This window comes from Bubalus kerabau, chromosome 7 (genome assembly GCF_029407905.1).
Source record: "Bubalus kerabau isolate K-KA32 ecotype Philippines breed swamp buffalo chromosome 7, PCC_UOA_SB_1v2, whole genome shotgun sequence".
In the NCBI taxonomy this organism is placed as follows: Eukaryota; Metazoa; Chordata; class Mammalia; order Artiodactyla; family Bovidae; genus Bubalus; species Bubalus kerabau.
In genome coordinates, this window is record NC_073630.1 from 94727791 (window position 1) to 94751097 (window position 23307).

General features: G+C 42.4%; 1 protein-coding gene across 3 annotated transcripts in view; it reads right to left on the minus strand.

Moving 5' to 3' along the window:
* G3BP2 (G3BP stress granule assembly factor 2) overlaps positions 1–23307 on the minus strand; it is a 91384-nt gene that overhangs the window by 64042 nt on the left and 4035 nt on the right. The window contains exon 3 of one of the 3 annotated variants that reach the window (XM_055588820.1): positions 9605–9682. The exons of the other annotated variants lie outside the window; for them this stretch is intronic. The gene's annotated coding sequence lies outside the window, so the exon portion shown is untranslated. The remainder of the gene's footprint in view (positions 1–9604; positions 9683–23307) is intronic. 3 annotated transcript variants of the gene reach the window in all.

Here is a 23307-nt window from a genome sequence, read left to right on the forward strand (position 1 = left end):
ATGGTTAGATGGGATCACTGACTCAATGGACATGAATGTGAGCAAACTCTGGGACATAGTGGAGGACAGAGGAGCCTGGAGTGCTACAGTCCATGGGGTCGCAGAGTCGGACACCACCACCAACTCCCGTGATACTTCTCAGGGCCCATTTACCTTTCCAAAAACTCGTCTCTTTTCCAATATAGGCCCTTTCTCCCTCTCCCTTCTCTTAACAAGTCTCTTGTTTTCCTGCAAATGCCCTTCTCCCCTTCCCTTTCCTCCATTAAGATGGTATATAATCCCCAAATCCTAACTTCCCCCAGAGTCACAGTCTCTGTGAACTCCTACACATACATTAATAAAAACGAATGATTGAATTGTGTTTTTTTCCTTAACTGTCCTTTGTCAGTTGAATTCAAAGGCACCCCAACAACTGAACCTAAGAGTATAGAGCAATTCTTTCTCCTTGACAACCTGATAATCCAATATTTTACTGCAAATACTCAGTTGTAAATCTCTAATAGGCCCTGCTATAAGTATAAGCATTATTTATCGTTGTATCAGCAGAAGTATGGGCTTCTCTGGTAGCTCAGATGGTAACGAATCCACCTGCGATGTGGGAGACCTGGGTTGGGAAGATCCCCTGGAGAGGGGTATGGCAACCCACTCCAGTATTTGTCCTTGGAGAATCCCATGGACGGAGGAACCTGGCAGGCTACAGTTCATAGGGTCGTAAAGAGTTGGACACAAATGAGTGACTAAGCACAGCACAGCACGGCAGAAGTATATTCGGAAGCTACAAGCAAGGTGATTACTGCCCTGGACATCCCTGCCCACCAGGCCCATGCTGGAGTTTGGAAATGAGATTGGCATGAGAAACAGCAGAGATGTGTCAATGGTCCAGAAGAGACTTCTAAGTGCTTCCATGAGGTAAATGTGGACCTAACTGGACTGAAGACCCTTCTCACTGACAGAGAAGGGCAGTTGGTCAACATTGAAAGGATAAAAGAAAGGCACCCAGGGCCCAGTCTGGGGGTGATTCCTGTAGCCCAGGGCTACCGCCACTCCACCCACTCCACTTCCACAACACAAAGAGCAGTCTCCTAACTTCCTCTGCTGAAGGACTGTCCTTAAAATCACTCAGAAGCTTCTGTTCCAACGGAGCAGGCACTTAACAAGTAAATGCTTACAGAAGGAAGGAAGGAAGGAAGAAGGCTCCCACAAGCAAGCTTCTGAGTGTAATCTGGCTTCCTTGTAACTTCCTGTGGGAAGAAAAAGTGCTGACAAGTAGTCTCTTCCTCCCAACAGTTACTACATCTTCTTACACATTAACAAATGAACAGACTTCAGGCTGGTGCAAGGTTCAGTTAGCAGAAGCCAGTTTCTCTGGGTTTCAAGCAATTTATGGACCAGTTGTGAGGACTAGACACTCAGAGATCTGACACAGTATGAGGGAGCAGTCCCTAGTCCACAAAACTCCACCTGTCCATCCCCCCATCCAGGACACTTGCCAATTAGGCAACTTCCACTGATAGCCTCTCCCCCTGGCCCTTTCATTCAACAGCTATTTACTAAGTGTCTACAAGAGTCTTCCCTGATAGCTCAGTTGGTAAAGAATCTTCCTGCAATGCAGGAGACCCCGGTTCGATTCCTGGGTCGGGAAGATCCGCTGGAGAAGAGACAGGCTACCCACTCCAGTATTCTGGCCCGGAGAGTTCCATGGGCTCACAAAGAGTCGGACACGACTAAGCAAGTTTCACACACGAGTCAAACACTAACCTGAATGAAGGCCTGTGAAACAGACAAAGCTGGGTTCATGGCCTTCTGTAGACCGAGGTCTGCTGAACTATACAACAGTGAAGTTTAACACAGCTGGATAAAATCTGTGCGAGAGGCAGATTCTGGGGGGTGGGGCACTGAAAAGGAAAGAGAATAGCCAACTTTGTGGATGGGAAGTGGCCTAGGCAGAGGGTAAGCAGGGGCGAATTCCTGAAAGTAAGAACAGTTAGGAACTGAAAGTTATTTACTGAAGCTGGAGTTTAGGAAGTCGGGGTCATGAGAGGGCAAATTTGAAGCCTCAAGGACTTTTATAAATCAAACATTTTAAATTTTATCTGAAGGCAATGGGGAAGTACTGACTTATGTTAGCCAAGAGAGAAACCAGAAATAGTTTCCTTCTTAAAAATATCACACAGGGTCCAGTAAGAACAAAGGAAGGAGCAGGAGAAAGACAGAAGGCAAGGTGTGCCTTTAATATCTTAGGCAGCTGGCCTAATATCTTACATTGCATTCATAATTCCTTCCCCACTTTCACTCTTCATTTGACTTATTAAATGTTTTCAAGGTCATTTCATTTTTTTTATTATGAGGTGGATTAGAAGATCTATTTTGACCTAAATATAATTTCATTTTATGGCAATATCTCTTGTCTAATCACAGAGGAAATGCTTCTCTTGATAAATATACTTTGGTTCTTAGGCTAAATGCCCTCTGTAATTTTTCTAAGAATTTTTATTTTTTATTTATTTATTTTTAATCTCTAGCCCTGCCCTGAGATTTCCTAAACTCAGTGCCCAATTTAGGGAGGATATGCCCAGAAGGGATAATCCCCATGGAGGGGAGGGTACATTTAACTCCCTGAGGTCCCCACCTGTAGTTCCTTAAAGATGCAAATTGCCCATCTGAGGAAACAGAACACCCACACCAGCCTGAGCTGCACCTTCAGGCTACCTAAGAGGTAAAAGCCCACCAAGAGAAAACAAGATCTGTTTTATTCTCAAAAGCAAAAGCACAGAGGCAGAACCTGAAGGAGGCTCTAGTTTACCATTTCAATGGAAGTCAAGATTATGGACTACAGCCAAATTAAGTCACTTTTGTAATTTCTTATAGATTTTCCTAGGCTTGTTTCCAGTCAGTTCCCTAGCAGGGATTAGCTGTAAAGCTTATTTAGAAAACAAAAGGCTTGTGCTGAGCAGGACTGCCTGAGAGCACTTCCACCCACACTGGGCCTGGGGAGAGGGGTCTCCCAAGAAAGAGTGAAAGTGGGGGCAGCCAGGCCAGGAATGAAGGCGGGGGGGCGGGGGGGTGGGGAGGCACATGTGGAGCAGGTCCCAAGGGACGCTGGAAATGTTTTTCTACAGTCACCTATGACGGTTCAGATCTGAGCACTGCCAGTGTCCTTTAGAGCTGGTAGAGGGTGAATAAGGACCTGTAATATAGCAGAGAACAGTATTCGACAACTTGTAATAATCTATAATGACAAGAATCTGAAAAAGAATATATATATATAACTGAATCATTTTGCTGTACCTCTGAAACACAACATTGTAAATTAACTATACTTCAATAATAATAATAATAAAAACATAAAGAGCTTCTCTGGTGACTCAGTGGTTAAAGAATCTGCCTGCCAATGTAAGAGACACAGGTTCAATCCCTAGTCCAGGAAGATTTCATATGCCTTCAGTTCAGTTCAGTTGCTCAGTCATGTCCGACTCTTTGGGACCCCATGGTCTGTAGCATGCCAGGCTTCCCTGGCCATCACCAACTCCCGGAGCTTGCTCAAACTCATGTCCATTAAGTTGGTGATGCCATCCAACCATCTCACCTTGCCGTGCCCTTCTCCTTCTGCCTTCAATCTTTCCCAGCATCAGGGTCTTTTCCCATGAGTCAGTTCTCTTCATCAGGTGGCCAAAGAAGTGAAACTTCAGCTTCAGCATCAGTCCTTCTGATAAATATTCAGGACTGATTTCCTTTAGGATTGACTGGTTGGATCTCCTTGCAGTCCAAGGGACTCAAGAGTCTCCTCCAACACCATAGTTCAAAAGCATCAATTCTTCAGTGCTCAGCTTTCTTTATAGTCCAACTCTTACACGACTACTGGAAAAACCATAGCTTTGACTAGACAGACCTTCATTGGCAAAGTAATGTCTTTGCTTTTTAATATCCTATCTAGGTTGGTCATAGCTTTTCTTCCAAGGAGCAAGCATCTTTTAATTTCATGGCTGTAGTCACCACCTGCAGTGATTTTGGAGCCCCCCAAAATAGTTTCTCACTGTTTCCATAGTTTCCCCATCTATTTGCCATGAAGTGACCAGATGCCATGATCTTAGTTTTCTAAGATTATGCCTTGGAGCAACTAAATCCCTGAGCCACAACTACTGAGCCCATGTGCTGCAACTACTGGAGCCCGGGTGTCCCACAGCCCGCTCTGCAACAAGGGAAGCCACCGTAATAAGAAGCCAGTGCACGGCAACTGTGAGTAGCCCCCGCTTGCCACAACTAGAGAAAGCCCCCACAGCAGCGAAGATCCAGCACAGCCAAAACTAAATAAATAAAATAATTAAAAAGAAAACAAAGTGTTGGTAGAGGGTAAAGGTGCTGTGGGAAAGGGCTATGAAGGAGGAATGAGTGTAAGGGCTTCTCAGTACCTAGACCATTGGATATCAGAAAGCCTTACTAGCCTTGAAACCAGTAGATTATTGTAAGAACAGCTATAACTTATTGAGCACAGGAAGAGTGCTTAGCATAATGAGTGCTTGCTATATGCCGGGTCCTGTTTAAGATTCTTCACATGTGCACGTGTACATATTGATATATAACATAACACACACATCTTACTCATTTAATCCTCAAGTAGTCATATCAGGTTGGCTCTATTATTCTATTTTATAGTTGAGGAAATAGTCTCAACTATAAAAAACTATAAAAAAAAAAAGACGTAGCAAGATATCATTCACAGGTGAGTCCTTTGGAAACTCTACTAAGATTCTACTAACTCTTGGATTTCAGCTAGTCTAATACACCTGAATATTGAGGCAGTATTGAGTATTCTTGCATAGTGTCATAGACTCTGTAGCCCCAGTGGATTTGAATCCCAAGTTGTGCTTCTTTCTGGCTGTGTGACTTTGGCCAAATAACCACAAAGTGGCATGATAACAGTAGGTACGCTACTAACCATCTAAGAGTAGTTATGAGGATTGTTTTAGCTAATACCTGCAAACCCCACTCCAGTACTCTTGCCTGGAAAATCCCATGGACGGAGGAGCCTGGTAGGCTGCAGTCCATGGGGTCGCGACTGAGCGACTTAACTGTCACTTTTCACTTTCATGCATTGGAGAAGGAAATGGCAACCCACTCCAGTGTTCTTGCCTGGAGAATCCCAGGGACGGCGGAGCCTGGTGGGCTGCCATCTATGGGGTCGCACAGAGTCAGACGCGACTGAAGCGACTTAGCAGCAGCAGCAGCAAAGTCCTTAGAACAATGCCTGGAACACAGTACATGTTCAATAAAAGTTAGCCCCTACTAAGGGTCCACGTTAGATCACAAATAGCAAAGCAGAGTGCAAAGGACTATCCTGATAGCAGAGAGAAATGAAAGCTAACAACCTTAATAACAAAAGGAAAATGTAAAAGCATAAATAACCAACTATAAACATGGAAACGTGTTTGATGGGAGAAGAGCATAATAAAAAATATGTGGGCATGACACATGGTCCTTCAGTCCTATACATTCATAACCAGGTGAGGGAGAAGGAATGAACTTGAAATAATATCTATAAAATTTCAAATAATCATCAAATTGATGAATACCATTCATATTTCTTCTATTGGTTAGCTTTATTAGAATCCTGAAGAAAAAGTAAAAGTGTCAGTTACTCAGTCATTTCCAGCTCTGCAACCCCATGGACCGTAGCCCACCAGGCTCCTCTGTCCACGGAATTCTTCAGGCAAGAACAGTGGAGTGTGTTGCTCTTCCCTTCTCCAGGCAACTTCCACACCCAGGGATCAAACTCAGCTCTTCTGCATTGCAGATAGATTCTTTACCTACCATTTGAGCCACCTATTGGATAGCTTTATTAGAATCCTAGAATTTAACACATCAATGCAGAAAAATGTTGATTGACCTCAGTCTTGCCAAATGTAAATTTTATAAAATTAAAATAAATTTGTATCATTCAAATTTTATAACATTTATTCAGAGCAGAATTGGATTTAATAAAAGTAGAATCTATTATTCAACCTGTGGCGGATACATTTCGATATATGGCAAAACCAATACAATATTGTAAAGTTAAAAAATAAAATTAAATTAAAAAAAAAAAAAGATTGAATCTTGAGAATAAAGATGTAAACATAATCCCATCCCAATGGAATGAATTAGCTAATTTGATTTTCTTAGTTGTTATTCTTAATATCTGCTTTTTGGCCAATTTATATAGATATTTATTTCATAGTAAATTCAAATGCATATGCAACAAACAGACCCTCTATGATAGACTATGTGGGGTGGGAATTTACAAAATGAGTTAAGACAATGCTGAGTGCTGGAGTGGTTACTCCCTGCTGGGGACAGGTGTTGTCTGAAAGGAAGCAGCCTCAATGCCAAACCAGGCACTGTGAGGGTGGTTCTAAGGAAGACTGGCAGGCCTCTCCCTTGCCATGTCTCTTACTCTGATAAGAGATCTTGCATTTTGTTCTGCCAGACCCCAAGCACCAAGTCTGGTAAATGATTCTTCAATGCTGGGAGTAAAAAGGCTCAATCTGCATCAATAGTTCAAGAGCTAGAAGACAGGATCAATACACTCTCCTCATAAACCAGATTATAAAGATTGGCATCACTCTCACTCTGAGAGTTTATTTTCCTGTGGTTAGCTCTTAGCAGATAGAACCCAGCTTGAGTCAGGCTCAGCTGTAGATCTGATTCATAGCCAGCGATGGGTCCACAGCCACGGAAGGGAAACGGTGCCTCCTAGAGGCCACCATGTTGGTGGCAGAAGTAATTTGTGAGAGACCTAAAGAGGTACTCTTGCCTGGAAAATCCCATGGATGGAGGAGCCTGGTAGGCTGCAGTCCATGGGGTCGCAAAGAGTTGGACACGACTGAGCAACTTCACTTTCACTTTTCACTTTCATGCATTGGAGAAGGAAATAGCAACCCACTCCATTGTTCTTGCCTGGAGAATCCCAAAGACGGGGGAGCCTGGTGGGCTGCCGTCTATGGGGTCTCACAGAGTCAAACACGACTGAAGCGACTTAGCAGCAGCAGCAAAGAGGTACATCGTGGGGACACAATGATGACATTATGGTCCTGCTGACCTCTCTCCACTGGGATCTTCTTCAAGTATAAAATCTGAAAGTTTGCGGCTAATTTTTACTTCAAAAGTGTACTTTTTCCCCCCCCACAAAATCATCTATCAGAAACATTGGTAACCGGTTAATCATGATTCCTTTCCATTCCATCAACTCACCTTCAACTGCAACTTGGTGCTAAAGTCAGAATATTTGTGTCCCCCTAACAAATAGGGCCTTTGAGAAGTGATTAGATCATAGTGCCCTCAAGTTGGAGGCCTAAGAAACCTCCCTTGTCACTTCTGCCTTGTGAGGACACAGCAAAAAGACAAAAGTTTATGAACCAGGAAGTGGATCCTCACCAGACATGAAATATGCCAGTGCCTTGGTCTTGGGCTCCAGTCTTCAGAACTGGGAGAAATAAATTTCTCCAGTCTATGGTATTCTATTACAGTGGCTCAAATGGAGTAAGACCCTTGTAATAACAAACCAGCTCTAATGATGCTTGGCTTCAATTTTATTAGAGGATATAAGATAAAGTTGGCTACTTCAGTGTAATGTGGGAAAAAAGCTTACCTAACACACCACCACCAGAGAAGGCAATGGCACCCCACTCCAGTACTCTTGCCTGGAAAATCCCATGAACGGAGGAGCCTGGTAGGTGGCAGTCCATGGGGTCACACAGAGTCGGACACGACTGAGCGACTTCACTTTCACTTTTCACTTTCATGCATTGGAGACGGAAATGGCAACCCACTCCAGTGTTCTTGCCTGGAGAATCCCAGGGACAGGGAAGCCTGGTGGGCTGCTGTCTATAAGGTCGCACAGAGTCAGACATGACTGAAGTAACTTAGCAGTAGCAACATACCACCACATAGCAAGCAGGTACTAATAAGCACTAAACTATTATTGAACATTAACGATAATTTATAACTTATATAAAAGCCAAAGTGTAGGCTGTTTGGACTATTTCTTAAGTTGGTAGATGACTCAATATCAGAAACCAAGAGAGCAGCCTCTTCTTGCCTACATAAGGTCTGGCAAGATCACAGCTTTGTTTCAGACTGGAAACTGGGAAACACTGTTAGAGGGTGGTCCTCTGTAACCCACTGGTGAGAGTTCCCCTTCTCACAAAGCATCTAATTCTCCAAAGAGAGAAAGCTTACTTACGGGAAGTCGCCTGGTTAAGCTATGGCAGTGGTCAGGAGCAGTCAGTGACACGCCCAGGGAGAGATGTGGAAAACCAGCGAAGGGCACAACCTCTGCCTTCTGAAAAATCTCAGCTCAAATCCCAGTAGTTGAGGTCTGTGACCACTGCAAGTTACTTAACCTCTCTCCTTCAACAGTTAGTTTCCTTTTGCATAAAGGAGATGAAAGTAAGGAGGTTGAGACCTTTAGGAGACAATATATGTAAATTGCTTAGCATAAGAACTTGCTGGTAGTAACTACTGGAACCACTGGAGTGTGGTAGCCTATCCCTTCTCCAGGGATCTTTCCGACCCAGAAATCGAACTGGGGTCTCCTGCATTGCAGGCAGATTCTTTACCAAATGAGCTATCAGGGAAGCCCAGTAACTGCTGTTGTTAGGAACTAATACCAACTCCCACTACACTCAGGTAAAACCTGACAGCCTAAAGGGTCTTCACAACAAGACGCAGCAAATCGTCTGTCTTCCCACCCCCTGCCCGCTCCCACTATGCTATAAGCCAGGATACAAGAGAACATAAGCAATGATAATGAGGGAGTTGAGTTGTGCGGTGACACTGAATATGGGCTGGGGTCCAGGCAGTCACCAAAGCCACTTGCAAGCTTGGCAGCCGACAGGCAGTGAGTCGGCAGAGAAAGCAGGAGAATGGAACAGACTCACTGAAAAAAAGCACAGGCGAGACTATGAGACTATAAAGCCTGACACAGATAGAAACACATACATCTCCACCACACACACACTACCTGCCTGTCGACTCTTCAGTTCTCATGAGGCCAGCCTGGACTTTCTAAAGATTTCTTTGAAGATTCCCCTCTATCCTTACAAGAGACCCTTCTTGAGCTGAGTTCCTTTGCAAGATTCAGAATGGACTCGACTCTCAGGGAACTTCTTCACAACCTTAAGTGATGCAATCTCAATATAACAGGAATAGAAGCACCATCATGGCTGAGGAGAAAAGTGAACCAGAGAGGGGATGGAGGATTTGGAGACAGAGATGTACGTATGAACCTCAGTATCTACAGGTTTTAAATTTTGTAATTTTCAGAGACCCAGAGGTCTCTGACAGTTAATGAACTGTCATTTAAAAATGTTGAGGCAAAAAGGAACGCATTTGAGTCAGTTCTAATGAGGTGGGTGAACCCAGAGTCTATTATACAGAGTGAAGTAAGTCAGAAAGAGAAAAATAAATATCGTATACTAACGCATATATATGGAATCTAGAAAGATGGTACCAATGAATCTATTTGCAGGGCAGCAATGGAGAAAGAGACATACAGAACAGATTTATGGACACGGGGGAGAGGGGAGGAGAGGGTGAGATATATGGAGAGAGTAACATGGAAACTTACCTCACCAGATGTAAAATAGATAGCCAGTGGGAATTTGCTGTATGACTCAGGGAACTCAAACAGGGGCTCTGTATCAACCTAGAGGGGTGAGATGGGGAGGGAGGTTCAAGAGGGAGGGGACATACGTATACCTATGGCTGATTCATGCTGATGTTTGACAGAAAACGACAATATTCTGTAAAGCAATTATCCTTCAGTTAAAAAATAAATAAATTTTTAAAAAATGTTGAGGAAGAGGCAAGCTACTGAATGAGTAGAGGACCTCCATTTCACCCCGGTGGGACTGTTACTGATTCTTACTCCTTCTCAGAAAAGGTATTCATTCATTCTTTTATTCATATCTTAACCATTTCATGAGAGAGATTACACATTCTAGGAGTATTTGACAATGTGAGGATTTAAGAAGGTCACAGGTATATACCTCAGAAATGTCCTGATCCTAAGACACTCTTTAATTGGCTAGGGAGGGAAGGAAGAAGGGCGAGCTATCTAAACCTGGGAAGACTTCCGCATCTTTCCCCAAGATAAACTCATGTATGTTAAGAATGAAATTTATTCCTGGAATTCTACTATTGTTCTCTAAGACCGTTCTCTTTTTATCCCCGCATTGTCCTTTTTTCCTCTGTCTTGCCCTTCTGAAATTGCCTCTTGATACAGGACCCTCCTCCTGCATACTCTGAAACCCACTTAGGTCTCCCCTTCTCAGATAGTACCTAATGGTCCTCTCTTCAATTAAAATGTTCATTCTTACAAAGCATGGCTTTCATTTAGCTCCTGAGGTATATGACAGAATTAATTCATACTAACGTACGAAAGGCAGTTAAGCGTGATGATGACGTACTTTTTTCACCAATATTTGCATTTTAAAAGAAGATGTTTGTGGATCCATAGTCCTTCATGGTGTACTTTTATGCATTATAAACAATTGTTGGGAAGATTTTTTTTTTCATCCAAGGGTCTTTCCAGGACCTTTTAAATCACACTGTCTACCCCCACTAGAACATGTTTCACAAAGATGAACATTTTTATCTGTTTTAATCATTGCTGAACCTCTGACGCCTACAGCAGGACATGGCATACTCATTGCTCAATTAATGTTTGTGGAATGAATGCCAGGATTTAAATCTAAGTCTGTCTGACTTCGAACTGTAATGTTCTTTCTACTGTATGAAGCTCTCTTTCTTATAATTAATCTCTTCACCTGCATGCTAAGGCGCTTCAGTTGTGTCTGACTTGTTGTGACCCCATGGACCCCACTAGGCTCTTCTGTCCATGGGATTCTCCAAGCAAGAATACTGGAGTGGGCTGCCATTTCCTTCTTCAATCTCTTCACCTACCTTACAGTAAAAGAGAAAAGTAAAGAAAGAATAGAAGAGAGGGAGGAAAAGCGATGGTACCAAGATGGATAAAATGAAATTAGGCTCAGGCATCAGCTGTAAATTGCAACCCGTTGGGTCTTTCCTCCAAAGCAAACTAACAGTTTTGTCTGGGGCTCCTGATGTTTCCCTTCTGAAAATGTTTCTACTTAATATCTTTTCTAATCTTGCTATATATTTGTGATTATTTGGGGGGCGGGGAAGGCATATTTGTTTAAAGAAAAATGTATCCAGTAGAAATTGCGGAGCAGTTGAAAGAAAAACCCATGACCCATATCCTTCCACCAAAATACAGACAATCTGAATTCACATCCTACATTTCTTTTTAGGTTTCTTCCTATGCATACATTTTAAATATTTACTCAATTTTATTTGCTTATCTTTTTTTTTGGCCATGTCATACAGCTTGCAGGATCAGCTTGCTGAATCTTAATTCCCTGACCAGGGATTAAACCTGTGCCCCATGAAATGGAAGTGTAGAATCCTAACCACTGGGCCACAAGGGAATTCCCCATATATTTTAAACTTAGCTGTTAGTTTCCCTGGTAGCTCAGAGGGTAAAGAATCGGCCTGTAATGAGGGAGACCCAAGTTTGATCCCTGGGTTGGGAAGATCCCCTGGAGAAGGAAATGGCAACACACTCCAGTATTCTTGCATGGAAAATTCCATGGACAGAGGAGCCTGGTGGGCTAGAGTCCAAGCAGTCACAAAGAGTTGGACACAACTGAGCGACTAACACTCTCAGTTTTCATATACAATTTTGGGCATCCTGATTTATTTTTCTACCATCATATTTTATTTCTGTCATGTACTGATATTATTCTCCTCCATGAAATTCAGTGTAAAATTCTGAGTTAAATGAAGTGAGGTTTTCTGCTGCCAGTTGGTATTAAAATTTCATGTTCTTTCATACTGATTCTGTGACAAGGGAATTTTAAAATTCCAATTCTTATTGTTGGCAGGAGACAAAAGAGTTTTACAATTCTCTCTTTCTGTTAAATATTTTAAAAACTACAAAGAATCAATAAAACATGTGGTTGTATTTATTTATAATGCTGAGCAAACACACTTATTCTCTAACCATTTTTCCCTCCCAAGTTTTTCCAGATTATGATTCCTGGAAGAATAAATAGCCATTGCCCCAAAAGAGAACAATTGCCTGGGACTACACAAAAAGGAACATGCCCAAATATAAAGAAATTAAGTCAGGTTTTTATTTACTTAACATACACATAATGTTATCTTCATCTAGTGAATAGAACCATTCCATAAGAGTTGTATAGATTAATATAGAGTTTTGTATATTAAAATACTATAGAGGTAGTTTTAGTCATATAGCTGAGAAGATTTAAGAGACTACGGAGTGTTTAAAACCAGCAAAAGGAAACTATGGTGTAGGAACCAGACTAGGGTTGTAGACCTGTTCTGTTATTTACTAGCTATGTGACCACAAGTGATCAAAACAACAAACAAATTTCTGTTTCCATAGGTTGGGGAGGAATATTTTAAAGTATCAACCATGTTACAGCTTCCTTGGTAGATGTTTTACAAAGACCATTTAATTGAATCCTTATGACTCTGTGCTTCCAATGCAGGGGGCTCTGGTTTGATCTCTGGCCAGGGAACTAAAAACTAAGATTCTACATGCCCCACAGTGCTGCCAAAATTTAAAAACAAAAAAGAAAAGTTAATTCTTATAAATGATGCTATTGGGTTGGCAAGTTGTAGTAAGCTTTTATTCTCCTCTCTTTACTAAGAGAACCCCAATTTTCCTGGGAAAACCAATATGCTTATACAAAAAAATAATAATAATAATATAATAATGCATTTCCCAGGCTCTCTTGGGATCCAATTAAGGTTGGATGCAGTTCTTAAGGGGCTTCCCTGGTGGTGCTAGTGGTAAAGAACCCATCTGCCAATTCAGGAGAAGCAAAAGACATATGTTTGATCCCTGGCTTGGGAAGATCCCCTGGAGAAGGGCACGACAACCCACTCCAGTATTCTTGCCTGGGAAATCCGATGGACAGAGAGGCCTAGTGGGCTATAGTCTGCTGCTGCTGCTAAGTCACTTCAGTTGTATCTGGCTCTGTGCGACCCTATAGACAGCAGCCCACCAGGCTCCCCCGTCCCTGGGATTCTCTAGGCAAGAACACTGGAGTGGGCTGTCATTTCCTTCTCCAAAACATGAAAGTGAAAAGTGAAAGTGAAGTCGCTCAGTCGTATCGACTCTTAGTGACCCCATGGACTGCAGCCTACCAGGCTTCTAGGCAAGAGTACTGGAGTGGGGTGCCATTGCCTTTTCCGGGGCTACAGTCTATAGTGTCGCAAAGAGTTAGACAAGACTGAACCAACTTCGCATGCACAAGGACGCGGTTCTTAGCAAAATAGGTAGAGGCTGAAAGATGGAGCTTCCAGGAAAGGTTTTATGCAAACAGCAGATTGTGTGTGCTCAGTCGTCTGACTCATTTCCTCCTCCAGGGGATCTTCCCAACCCAGGGATCAAACCCATATCTCCTGCATCTCCTGCATTGGCAGGAGGATTCTTTACCATTAGTGCCATCTGGGAAGCCCCTAAACAACAGACTGGCAACTACTATTGCTTCAGGTAACAATTATCAATGGATCCTAAAACCGAAGGGTCAAAGTTTGAGGAGATATAGGATATTTAGCAATATTAAAGCACATTCCTCAAATGATACACATTACTATCAAATGGAAAAATAGTTAAATGTACAGTAGAGAAGCAGAAAACACCTTAAACAAAGGATCAAAATTAATACCACTAATAGTGGGGCAAGTATATGTTATGTATCTCCTGAGACGATGCACTGTGAGAAGAAGAGCATGTCTGGGATATTCCTAGCAAAGATGCCAAAGATGCACCATTTGAACTTAATCAGGAAGATCTGACAAACTCCAGTTGAGCAGCATGGTGCAAAGTAACTGATCTAACCTGTATTCTTCCAAATATCAAATCACAAAAGACAAAGACAGAGAACCATTCCAGATTAAAGGTGACTATAGACATATAGTCATGGTGGAGAGGTCTGACAGAATGTGGTCCACTGGAGAAGGGAAAGGCAAACCACTTCAGCATTCTTGCCTTGAGAACCCCATGAACGTATGAAAAGGCAAAATGATAGGATACTGAAAGAGGAACTCCCCAGGTCGGTAGGTGCCCAATATGCTACTGGAGATCAGTGGAGAAATAACTCCAGAAAGAATGAAGGGATGGAGTCAAAGCAAAAACAATACCCAGCTGTGGATGTGACTGGTGACAGAAGCAAGGTCGGATGCTGTAAAGAGCAATATTGCATAGGAACTTGGAATGTCAGGTCCATGAATCAAGGCAAATTGGAAGTGGTCAAGCAAGACATGGCAAGAGTGAACATCGACATTCTAGGAATCAGTGAACTAAAATGGACTGGAATGGGTGAATTTAACTCCGATGACCATTATATCTACTACTGTGGGCAGGAATCCCTCAGAAGAAATGGAGTAGCCATCATGGTCAACAAAAGAGTTCGAAATGCAGTACTTGGTTGCAATCTCAAAAACGCAGAATGATCTCTGTTCGTTTCCAAGGCAAACCATTCAATATCACAGTAATCCAAGTCTATGCCCCAACCAGTAACACTGAAGAAGCTGAAGTTGAATGGTTCCATGAAGACCTCTAAGACCTTTTAGAACTAACACCCAAAAAAGGTGTCCTTTTCATTATAGGGGACTGGAATGCAAAAGTAGGAAGTCAAGAAACACCTGGAGTAACAGGCAAATTTGGCCTTGGAATACGGAATGAAACAGGGCAAAGACTAATAGAGTTTTGCCAAGAAAATGCGCTGGTCATAGCAAACACCCTCTTCCAACAACACAAGAGAAGACTCTACACATGGACATCACCAGATGGTCAACAACGAAATCAGATTGATTATATTCTTTGTAGCCAAAGATGGAGAAGCTCTATACAGTCAGCAAAAACAAGACTGGGAGCTGACTGTGGCTCAGATCATGAACTCCTTATTGCCAAATTCAGACTGAAACTGAAGAAAGTAGGGAAAACCACTAGACCATTCAGCTATGACCTAAATCAAATCCCTTATGATTATACAGTGGAAGTGAGAAATAGATTTAAGGGACTAGAACTGATAGAGTGCCTGATGAACGATGGAATGAGGTTCGTGACATTGTACAGGAGACAGGGATCAAGACCATCCCCATGGAAAAGAAATGAAAAAAAGCAAAATGGCTGTCTGGGGAGGCCTTACAAATAGCCATGAAAAGAAGAGAAGTGAAAAGCAAAGGAGAAGAGGAAAGATATGAGCATCTGAATGAAGAGTTCCAAAGAATATCAAGAAGAGATAAGAAAGCCTTCCTCAGCAATCAATGCAAAGAAATAGAGGAAAACAACAGAATGGGAAACACTAGAGATCTCTTCATGAAAATTAGAGATACCAAGGGAACATTTCATGCAAAGATGGGCTCGATAAAGGACAGAAATCGTATGGACCTAACAGAAGCAGAAGATATTAAGAAGAGGTGGCAAGAATACACAGAAGAACTGTACAAAATAGATCTTCATGATCCAGATAGTCACAACGGTGTGATCACTCACCTAGAGCCAGATATCCTGGAATGTGAAGTCAAGTGGGCCTTAGAAAGCATCACTATGAACAAAGCTAATGGAGGTGATGGAATTCCAGTGGAGCTACTTCAAATCCTGAAAGATGATGCTGTGAAAGTACTGCACTCAATATGCCAGCAAATTTGGAAAACTCAACAGTGGCCACAGGACTGGAAAAGGTCAGTTTTCATTCCAATCCCAAAGAAAGGCAATGCCAAAGAATGTTCAAACTACTGCACAACTGCACTCATCTCACACGCTAGTGAAGTAATGCTCAAAATTCTCCAAGCCAGGCTTCAGCAATACGTGAACCGTGAACTTCCAGGTGTTCAAGCTGGTTTTAGAAAAGGCACAGGAACCAGAGACCAAATTGCCAACATCCTCTGAATCATCGAAAAAGCAAGAGAGTTCCAGAAAAACATCTATTTCTGATTCTTTGACTATGCCAAAGCCTTTGACTGTGTGGATCACAATAAACTGTGGAAAATTCTGAAAGAGATGGAATACCAGACCACCTGACCTGCCTCTTGAGAAATCTGTATGCAGGTCAGGAAGCAACAGTTAGAACTGGACATGGAACAACAGACTGGTTCCAAATAGGAAAGGGAGTACGTCAAGGCTGTATATTGTCACCCTGCTTATTTAACTTATATGTAGAGTACATCATGAGAAACGCTGGACTGGAAGAAGTACAAGCTGGAATCAAGATTGCCAGGAGAAATATCAATAACCTCAGATATGCAGATGACACCACCCTTATGGCAGAAAGTGAAGAGGAACTAAAAAGCCTCTTGATGAAGGTAAAAGAGGAGAGTGAAAAAGTTGGCTTAAAACTCAACATTCAGAAAACGAAGATCATGGCATCTGGTCCCATCACTTCATGGGAAACAGATGGGGAAACAGTGGAAACAGTGTCAGACTTTATTTTTCTGGGCTCCAAAATCACTGCAGATGGTGACTGCAGCCATGAAATTAAAAGACACTTACTCCTTGGAAGAAAAGTTATGACCAACCTAGATAGCATATTGAAAAGCAGAGACATTACTTTGCCAACAAAGGTCTGTCTAGTCAAGGCTATGGTTTTCCCAGTGGTCATGTATGGATGTGAGAGTTGGACTGTGAAGAAAGCTGAGTGCCAAAGAATTGATGCTTTTGATCTGTGGTGTTGGAGAAGACTTTTCAGAGTCCCTTGGACTGCAAGGAGATCCAACCAGTCCATTCTGAAGGAGATCAGCCCTGGGATTTCTTTGGAAGGAATGATGCTAAAGCTGAAACTCCAGTACTTTGTCCACCTCATGTGAAGAGTTGACTCATTGGAAAAGACTCTGATGCTGGGAGGGATTGGGGGCAGGAGGAGAAGGGGATGACAGAGGATGAGATGGCTGGATGGCATCACTGACTCGATGGACGTGAGTCTGAGTGAACTCCGGGAGTTGATGATGGACAGGGAGGCCTGGCGTGCTGCGATTCATGGGGTTGCAAAGAGTTGGACACAACTGAGCGACTGAACTGAACTGAACTGAACTGATAGACACATAACATCTGAATGCAATGTGTGATACTGGTTTGGATATTGGGCCAGAAAGGAAAATAATTAGGACTCCTGGCAATATTTGAATAAGGTCTGTAGATTAGATAATTGCATTGATATCAGTGTTAATTTCCTGGATTTGATCACTGCACTGTGTTGTTTAAGAAAACGTTTTTGTTGTTATGAATTGGGTACTAAAATAAAGGGACATCATGCTTAAAAATTCTTTCCCGATGGTTTAGGGGGAAATGCATAATTTAGAGAGAAAAAAATGATAAAGTAATTGTGATAAAAATGTTAACATTCGAGGAATCTGGGTGAAAATATTTAGGAATTCTTTGTACAATTTTTGCAACCTTTCTCAATTCTAAAATTAATTCAGCATAAAAGTTACATGAGTAAAAAAGTAGAGAATGGATAGATAACTTGTCCATAGGTAACATTTGATCTTGACCTTTCTCCTTTTTTCTTCCCAGATAAGGTTACAACCACAATCAGCTTTTAACAAAAAAGACAATGCTTTGAGCCAAGCATGGCTTACCAGAAAAGTACCAGCTTAGATCCCAGACAATTCGTTTTAAGGCATTCTTTGGTTTTCTTTTGCAAGGCAGTAGGTAATCAAAACCAAGACAGGAAAGTTAAGTCTAATTTGCCTAAGACTACACAATTCCAAAGAGGTAGGACCCAATTCTGTTTAGGTTTGCAAACAAAACATTCCTTTCTACTCTATACCATGCTGAAGCCCAGGCTTCACTCTCTGTGAAAATACAAATAAGAATTTCAGCACTCCAGAAGGAACCTATAGTGGGAAAGAAGATATTGCAGGGCCTGGCAGAGAGGACAGACACTCAAATGTTTGCTGAATCAGTAGCTCAGGAAACCAAGCACATCTGTTTTCAGTATTCTGCTATACTGAGCTATTTTTAAGTACTGAAGAAAAAAAAACACTGTATTTATGTGGGTGTAATACTCTAGCTGCAGATATTAGTCAGCAGTTTCATTCAGTTTCTTGGATCTCTTTCTGTACTGTCTCCCCTTTCTCATCTGTGACTGTTCTCTGCTTCACAGAAGCCCCACTAACGTCCTCTGAGCCCCTTCCTTATCAATCAGCTCTTGCAATTCCATCTCCCACCTCACCCCTCCCTCAAAAAGGGAGGAGCTGAGTATGAATTAGAGGAGAAAAGTTCTACAAATAAAGAGGCTCATTCTGCCAGGGAGGTCAGGAGTTAACACGCAAGAAGGACCATCCTTCCTAAATTTGGCAAGGAAAAATAAAAAACAAGGAGCCCGAGTCTCTGGCCAGAGCTGAGTAGCCACCTACAGACCAAGATTCCAAAAGCCCCAAGCAGAAAAGTGAAAGGTATGGAAAGGTGCTGAATTCAGGCCTAACCAGCCCATCAGGTATGCAAGATACAGCAGAACTTAGAGTCACTCATTCTGTTAAAATGAAATGGGTTAAATTTGTAGTTTCATTGATATGTTTTCAATGGTTATGAATTTTGTTTTTAAAAAAACAAAGATCTTGGTATTTACTACATCATGAAATAAGTACCCAAATACAAGTATAGTCATTTTGCTTCCCAGGTGCCAGTAAAGAACCCACCTGCCAATGCAGGAGATATAAGAGACTGCAGTTCGATCCTTGAGTTGAGAAGATCCCCCCTGGAGGAGGGTAACCCACTCCAGTATTCTTGCCTGGAGAATCCCATGGACAGAGGAGCCTGGCAGGCTATAGTCCATAAGGTCACAAAGAGTTGGACACAGCTGAAGCTACCTAGCACGCACACACATAGAAACCTGAACCACATCTAGACAGCAGCACCTGCATAAGAAGACTGGTTGCTATTTAGGACTCATCATGCATATACCTGGGAGAGAGGGAGCAGTTTAAGGACTTGGGTCTAGGTCATCTTGGGTCTCACCAACTGTGGCCCTGCCCTGGAAAGGCCATGTGAGTAATGGGGTATTAGAGGTAGGGAGAGGGTTCATGCGTGCATGCATGCTAAGTCGACTATTTTCAACCCTATGAACTGTAGCCCGCCAGGCCCCTCTGCCCATGGGATTCTCCAAGAAGAATACTGGAGTGGGTTGCCATGCCCTCCTCCAGCAGATCTTCCCAACCCAGGGATTGAACCCGCATCTCTTACATCTCCTGCATTGGCACGTGGGTTCTTTACCACTAGCGCTTCCTGGAAAGCCCAAGGAGAAGGTAGTGGGAGAATAAGCTGGAGCTCTTCTATTTCTTTATATTACCCATGACTAGTGTGGTATTTGAGATCCTGGGCAAGGCAGCATCAGGAACAGTCGAGCCAGAGAGAAGGCTTCTGTCCTCAGCCTCTCTGTGCTCATAATCTTCTATCTTCTATTCCTCTGCCCATTGACTCTTGCGCTGCTGGCAGACAATTACGTCCACAGCCAACTCCCTCTTCTTTCCTCAAACTGTATGCCAGTTCTGGACCCTCCATCTAATATCTGCAACTTACTGCTGCTGCTGCTAAGTCACTTCAGTCGTGTCTGACTCTGTGTGACCCCATAGACGGCAGCCCACCAGGCTTCCCCATCCCTGGGATTCTCCAGGCAAGAACACTGGAGTGGGTTGCCATTTCCTTCTCCAATGCATGAAAGTGAAAAGTGAAAGTGAAGTCACTCAGTTGTGTCCAACTCTTAGCGACCCCATGGATTGCAGCCTACCAGGCTCCTCTGTCCATGGGATTTTCCAAGCAAGAGTACTGGAGTGGGGTGCCATTGCCTTCTCCGGCAACTTACTGAGCTTACCCCAAATTCATGTAGTGTGTTGGTTGCTTATAGTCAACATCATTAAAGAACTGGAACTGGGGAGAGAGGAGACCTTGGAGATCTGGGCTGGCTTTGAAATGCTCTGGTCCAAGTCAGTTACCACCCTACTGGCCCTGGAGGCCCAATCTATACTGACAAGGCCCCCTGCTGTTGTACTCACTGGCCCTGGAGGCCCAATCTATACTGACAAGGCCCCCTGCTCTTGTACTGACCACAGACTTAGGCAGATGAGACAGTCAGCTGCAACTGCCTGGTCATGGATTGCTAATGAACATGGCAATGACTTCACTAGAAGTTACCTTAAACTTCCAGGAAGTCTTAGCATCACCCAGTAATTCGAACTTCAAAAGACTTAGTTTAGCTGTGGAATGGGGCAGTAAAATCTTCAACCCCATTCTGGCTATTCAGGACTTGCCTGTTTAGCTAGCTGCAGGGAGTAGGGGAACACAGTGGGTGTGAAGAGATGACAGTCAAATTCTCTACAGGAGATAAGAGTGCCTGGGCCTGGAGCTGATAAATTTATCCCTCAATAAACACTCTTATAGGACTTCCCCGGTGATCCGGCGGTTACAAATCCCCCTGCCAAGGCAAGGGACATGGGTTTGATCCCTGGTCCAGGAAGATCCCACATGCTGTGGAACAACGAGGCCTGCGTGACACAACTACCCAGCTCACATACTTAGAGCCCAAGAGCCACAACTACTGAGCCTGCGTTCTAGAGCCTGTGCTCCAAAACAAGAGGAGCCACCGCAATGAGAAGCCCACACGCCACAACTACAGGAGCTCTCCACTTGCAGCAGTGAAGACACAGCACAGCCAAAAATAAATTAACTTAAAAATTTCAGTCTTACAAAAAGTCCTTTGGAACTGAAAATGGGATTTCCTAATTTAAGTGTTTTATTAAGTAAGCACTTCTCTTATATTTTCCAAAGAATGGAAACACACCTGGACTGTACTCTTGTAAAAAGTGGGTATAGATATAGCTTTGCTTGCAGTCATAAATACAAAGCAATGTAAAATTACTTTTATTAAGTAATGCAACATGATCTTTTGAACATTTTGTAGAGCAACAGTACTTATGCTAGCTAGTGCTAGTGACATGCAGGAAAAAATATTAAAAAAAAAAAAAACTGGCAAGCAGTCAAGTCCATCAGGGATGTAGCAAGCATCTATTGTTTTTCCTATCCTGATAAACTTTCTGCTGGCCCAGTAGTCCAAAGAAAGTCCCTGTTTCCTTGTTTTTATGCCATATGTCCATTGCTTGTTTTAGAGATGGGCATGTAAACCAAGGCCAGTCAGAGCATCTCACACACTGGACTATAGGAATTCACCCAACACAAAGGTGCATGCCCCAGTAAGGTCCAGTGAGTAATAAGAGGGCTTTTGCTGGGATTCTAAGGAGAGAGGTAAGGAGTCTTCCTCTATAAACTTGGTCCTGGGAGGTTACAGGACTGCAGGAACTGACAGCTAACTTGCCCTTGCACAGAGTCAGAGAAAGAAACCAACAGAAAGAGCAGAGTCCAGATAAAATAATTAAAGTCCAGATCCTTGAGAGATTATCTGGATGTTCCCCAGAGCAAGTCATGTCTGAAGTAACGGACTTTTCTGTAACATGAGCCAACAGTTTGAAGTGAGTACTGTTATAGGGTAGTATCTTTAAATGTTCAGTTGTTAAGAAATTGATGATATGCACCAAAGATACCTAGGTCTCCACTCTGACCTTTACTGAGTATTTACTCTGTTTCATGCACTGAAGTACGAAGCACGTTAAAGCTATTATGTAATAAAATTCTAACAACAACCACATGAGGAGGATATTATTATCCTTCTCAAAACAGGTAGAGCAGGAATTTGCATCCTGGACTCTACAGCATGTGAAACTACTTGACTATTCAGGTCCTTGCCTCGGTCACGTTTCACATCTCTTAAGAGAGGTGGCTATCCAACATTTTAGCCTCTTTTTTTCCAAATGACACAGGAAGTATGAACAAATGAAATCCAAATGGAGCAGGATGGGGCCCCAGAACCCTCTGTCTTGCACCCCTCTCTTCCAAGGAATTCCTAGGGCTTCAAAAAATATTTTAAAAGCATTTCACAGAACACAGTAAGAAAGGATAAAGAATACTTCTTGTATGGAACAATTTCCAAGAATTATTAAATAGGAAAATGTAAGGTGCAGAACAGTTTATACAATGTGCTACATTGATTTGTGTTAACATATACATGTATGTGTATCTGGAAGGATAAATAAGAATTCTTTATATTTGCCTGGGTGGCCAAGGAATAGTAGGGAAACTTTTTGCTAAGTACACTTTTATCACTTATATTTTAACCACATGAATGTATTACCTGTCTTAAAGAAGGAGAAGGAGACAACCATGATGACAATAATTGCATTCGTGTAATGAATTTCAAGCCAGAGTGAGCTTGCCCCTGGGAGGTTGAAATGGTTCTCCCAACGGGCTGCTATCTGATCCCCAAAATTTAACTCCTTTCTTTGACATTTATCTTTACATATGACTAAGTGTTAATTACAAATTGATTGCTGAAAGCAAACAAAATATTCATAAACTAAATTTAATCAAATTTTCTGAGGAAAATTTTCTCAGACTCTGTTGAGGAAGTGCAGGCACCATGCAACATCGCAGCGCTGCAGAATTTCTGCTTCCATGCATACAAGCTGAAGCTGGGAACTTCCTCATTTGAGCTCATTCATCCCTTAAAGAGCTACCAAGTGCTGACCATGTGTCCTATAATGTGCTTAAGCACTGAACACAGAACCTGAAAGTGTTAGTCGCTCAGTCGTGTCTTGACTCTTTGTGACCCCATGGATGTACCCTGCCAGGTTCCTCTGTCCCTGGAATTCTCCAGGCAAGAATACTGGAGTGGGTTGTCATTCCCTTCTCCAGGGGATCTTCCCAACCCAAGGATCAAACCCGGGTCTCTTACACTGCAGACGGATTCCTTACCATCTGAGTCACCAGGGAGAGCTATAGAAGAGAGAACAATTTACAAAAGGGCACATTTAAAATCCCTACCTTTATGGGTTTACAGTCAAGTGATAGTGGAGAAATATACTATAAACAAAATAAAGATGTAAAATAAATACTATATTCCATTAATCCTATGATGAACATTTCTTCACATTTTATGAAACCTAAAATTGGGTTGCATTTTTTGATAGGTGGCATCTTACAGTCAAAGCTATGGTTTTTTTTTTCCAATAGTCAGGTATGGATGTGAGAGTTGGTCCATAAAGAAGGCTGAGCACCAAAGAACTGATGCTTTTGAACTGTGGTGCTGGAGAAGATATTCTCCTTGGACTGCAAGGAGATCAAAACAGTCAATCCTAAAGGAAATCAACCTTGAATATTCATTG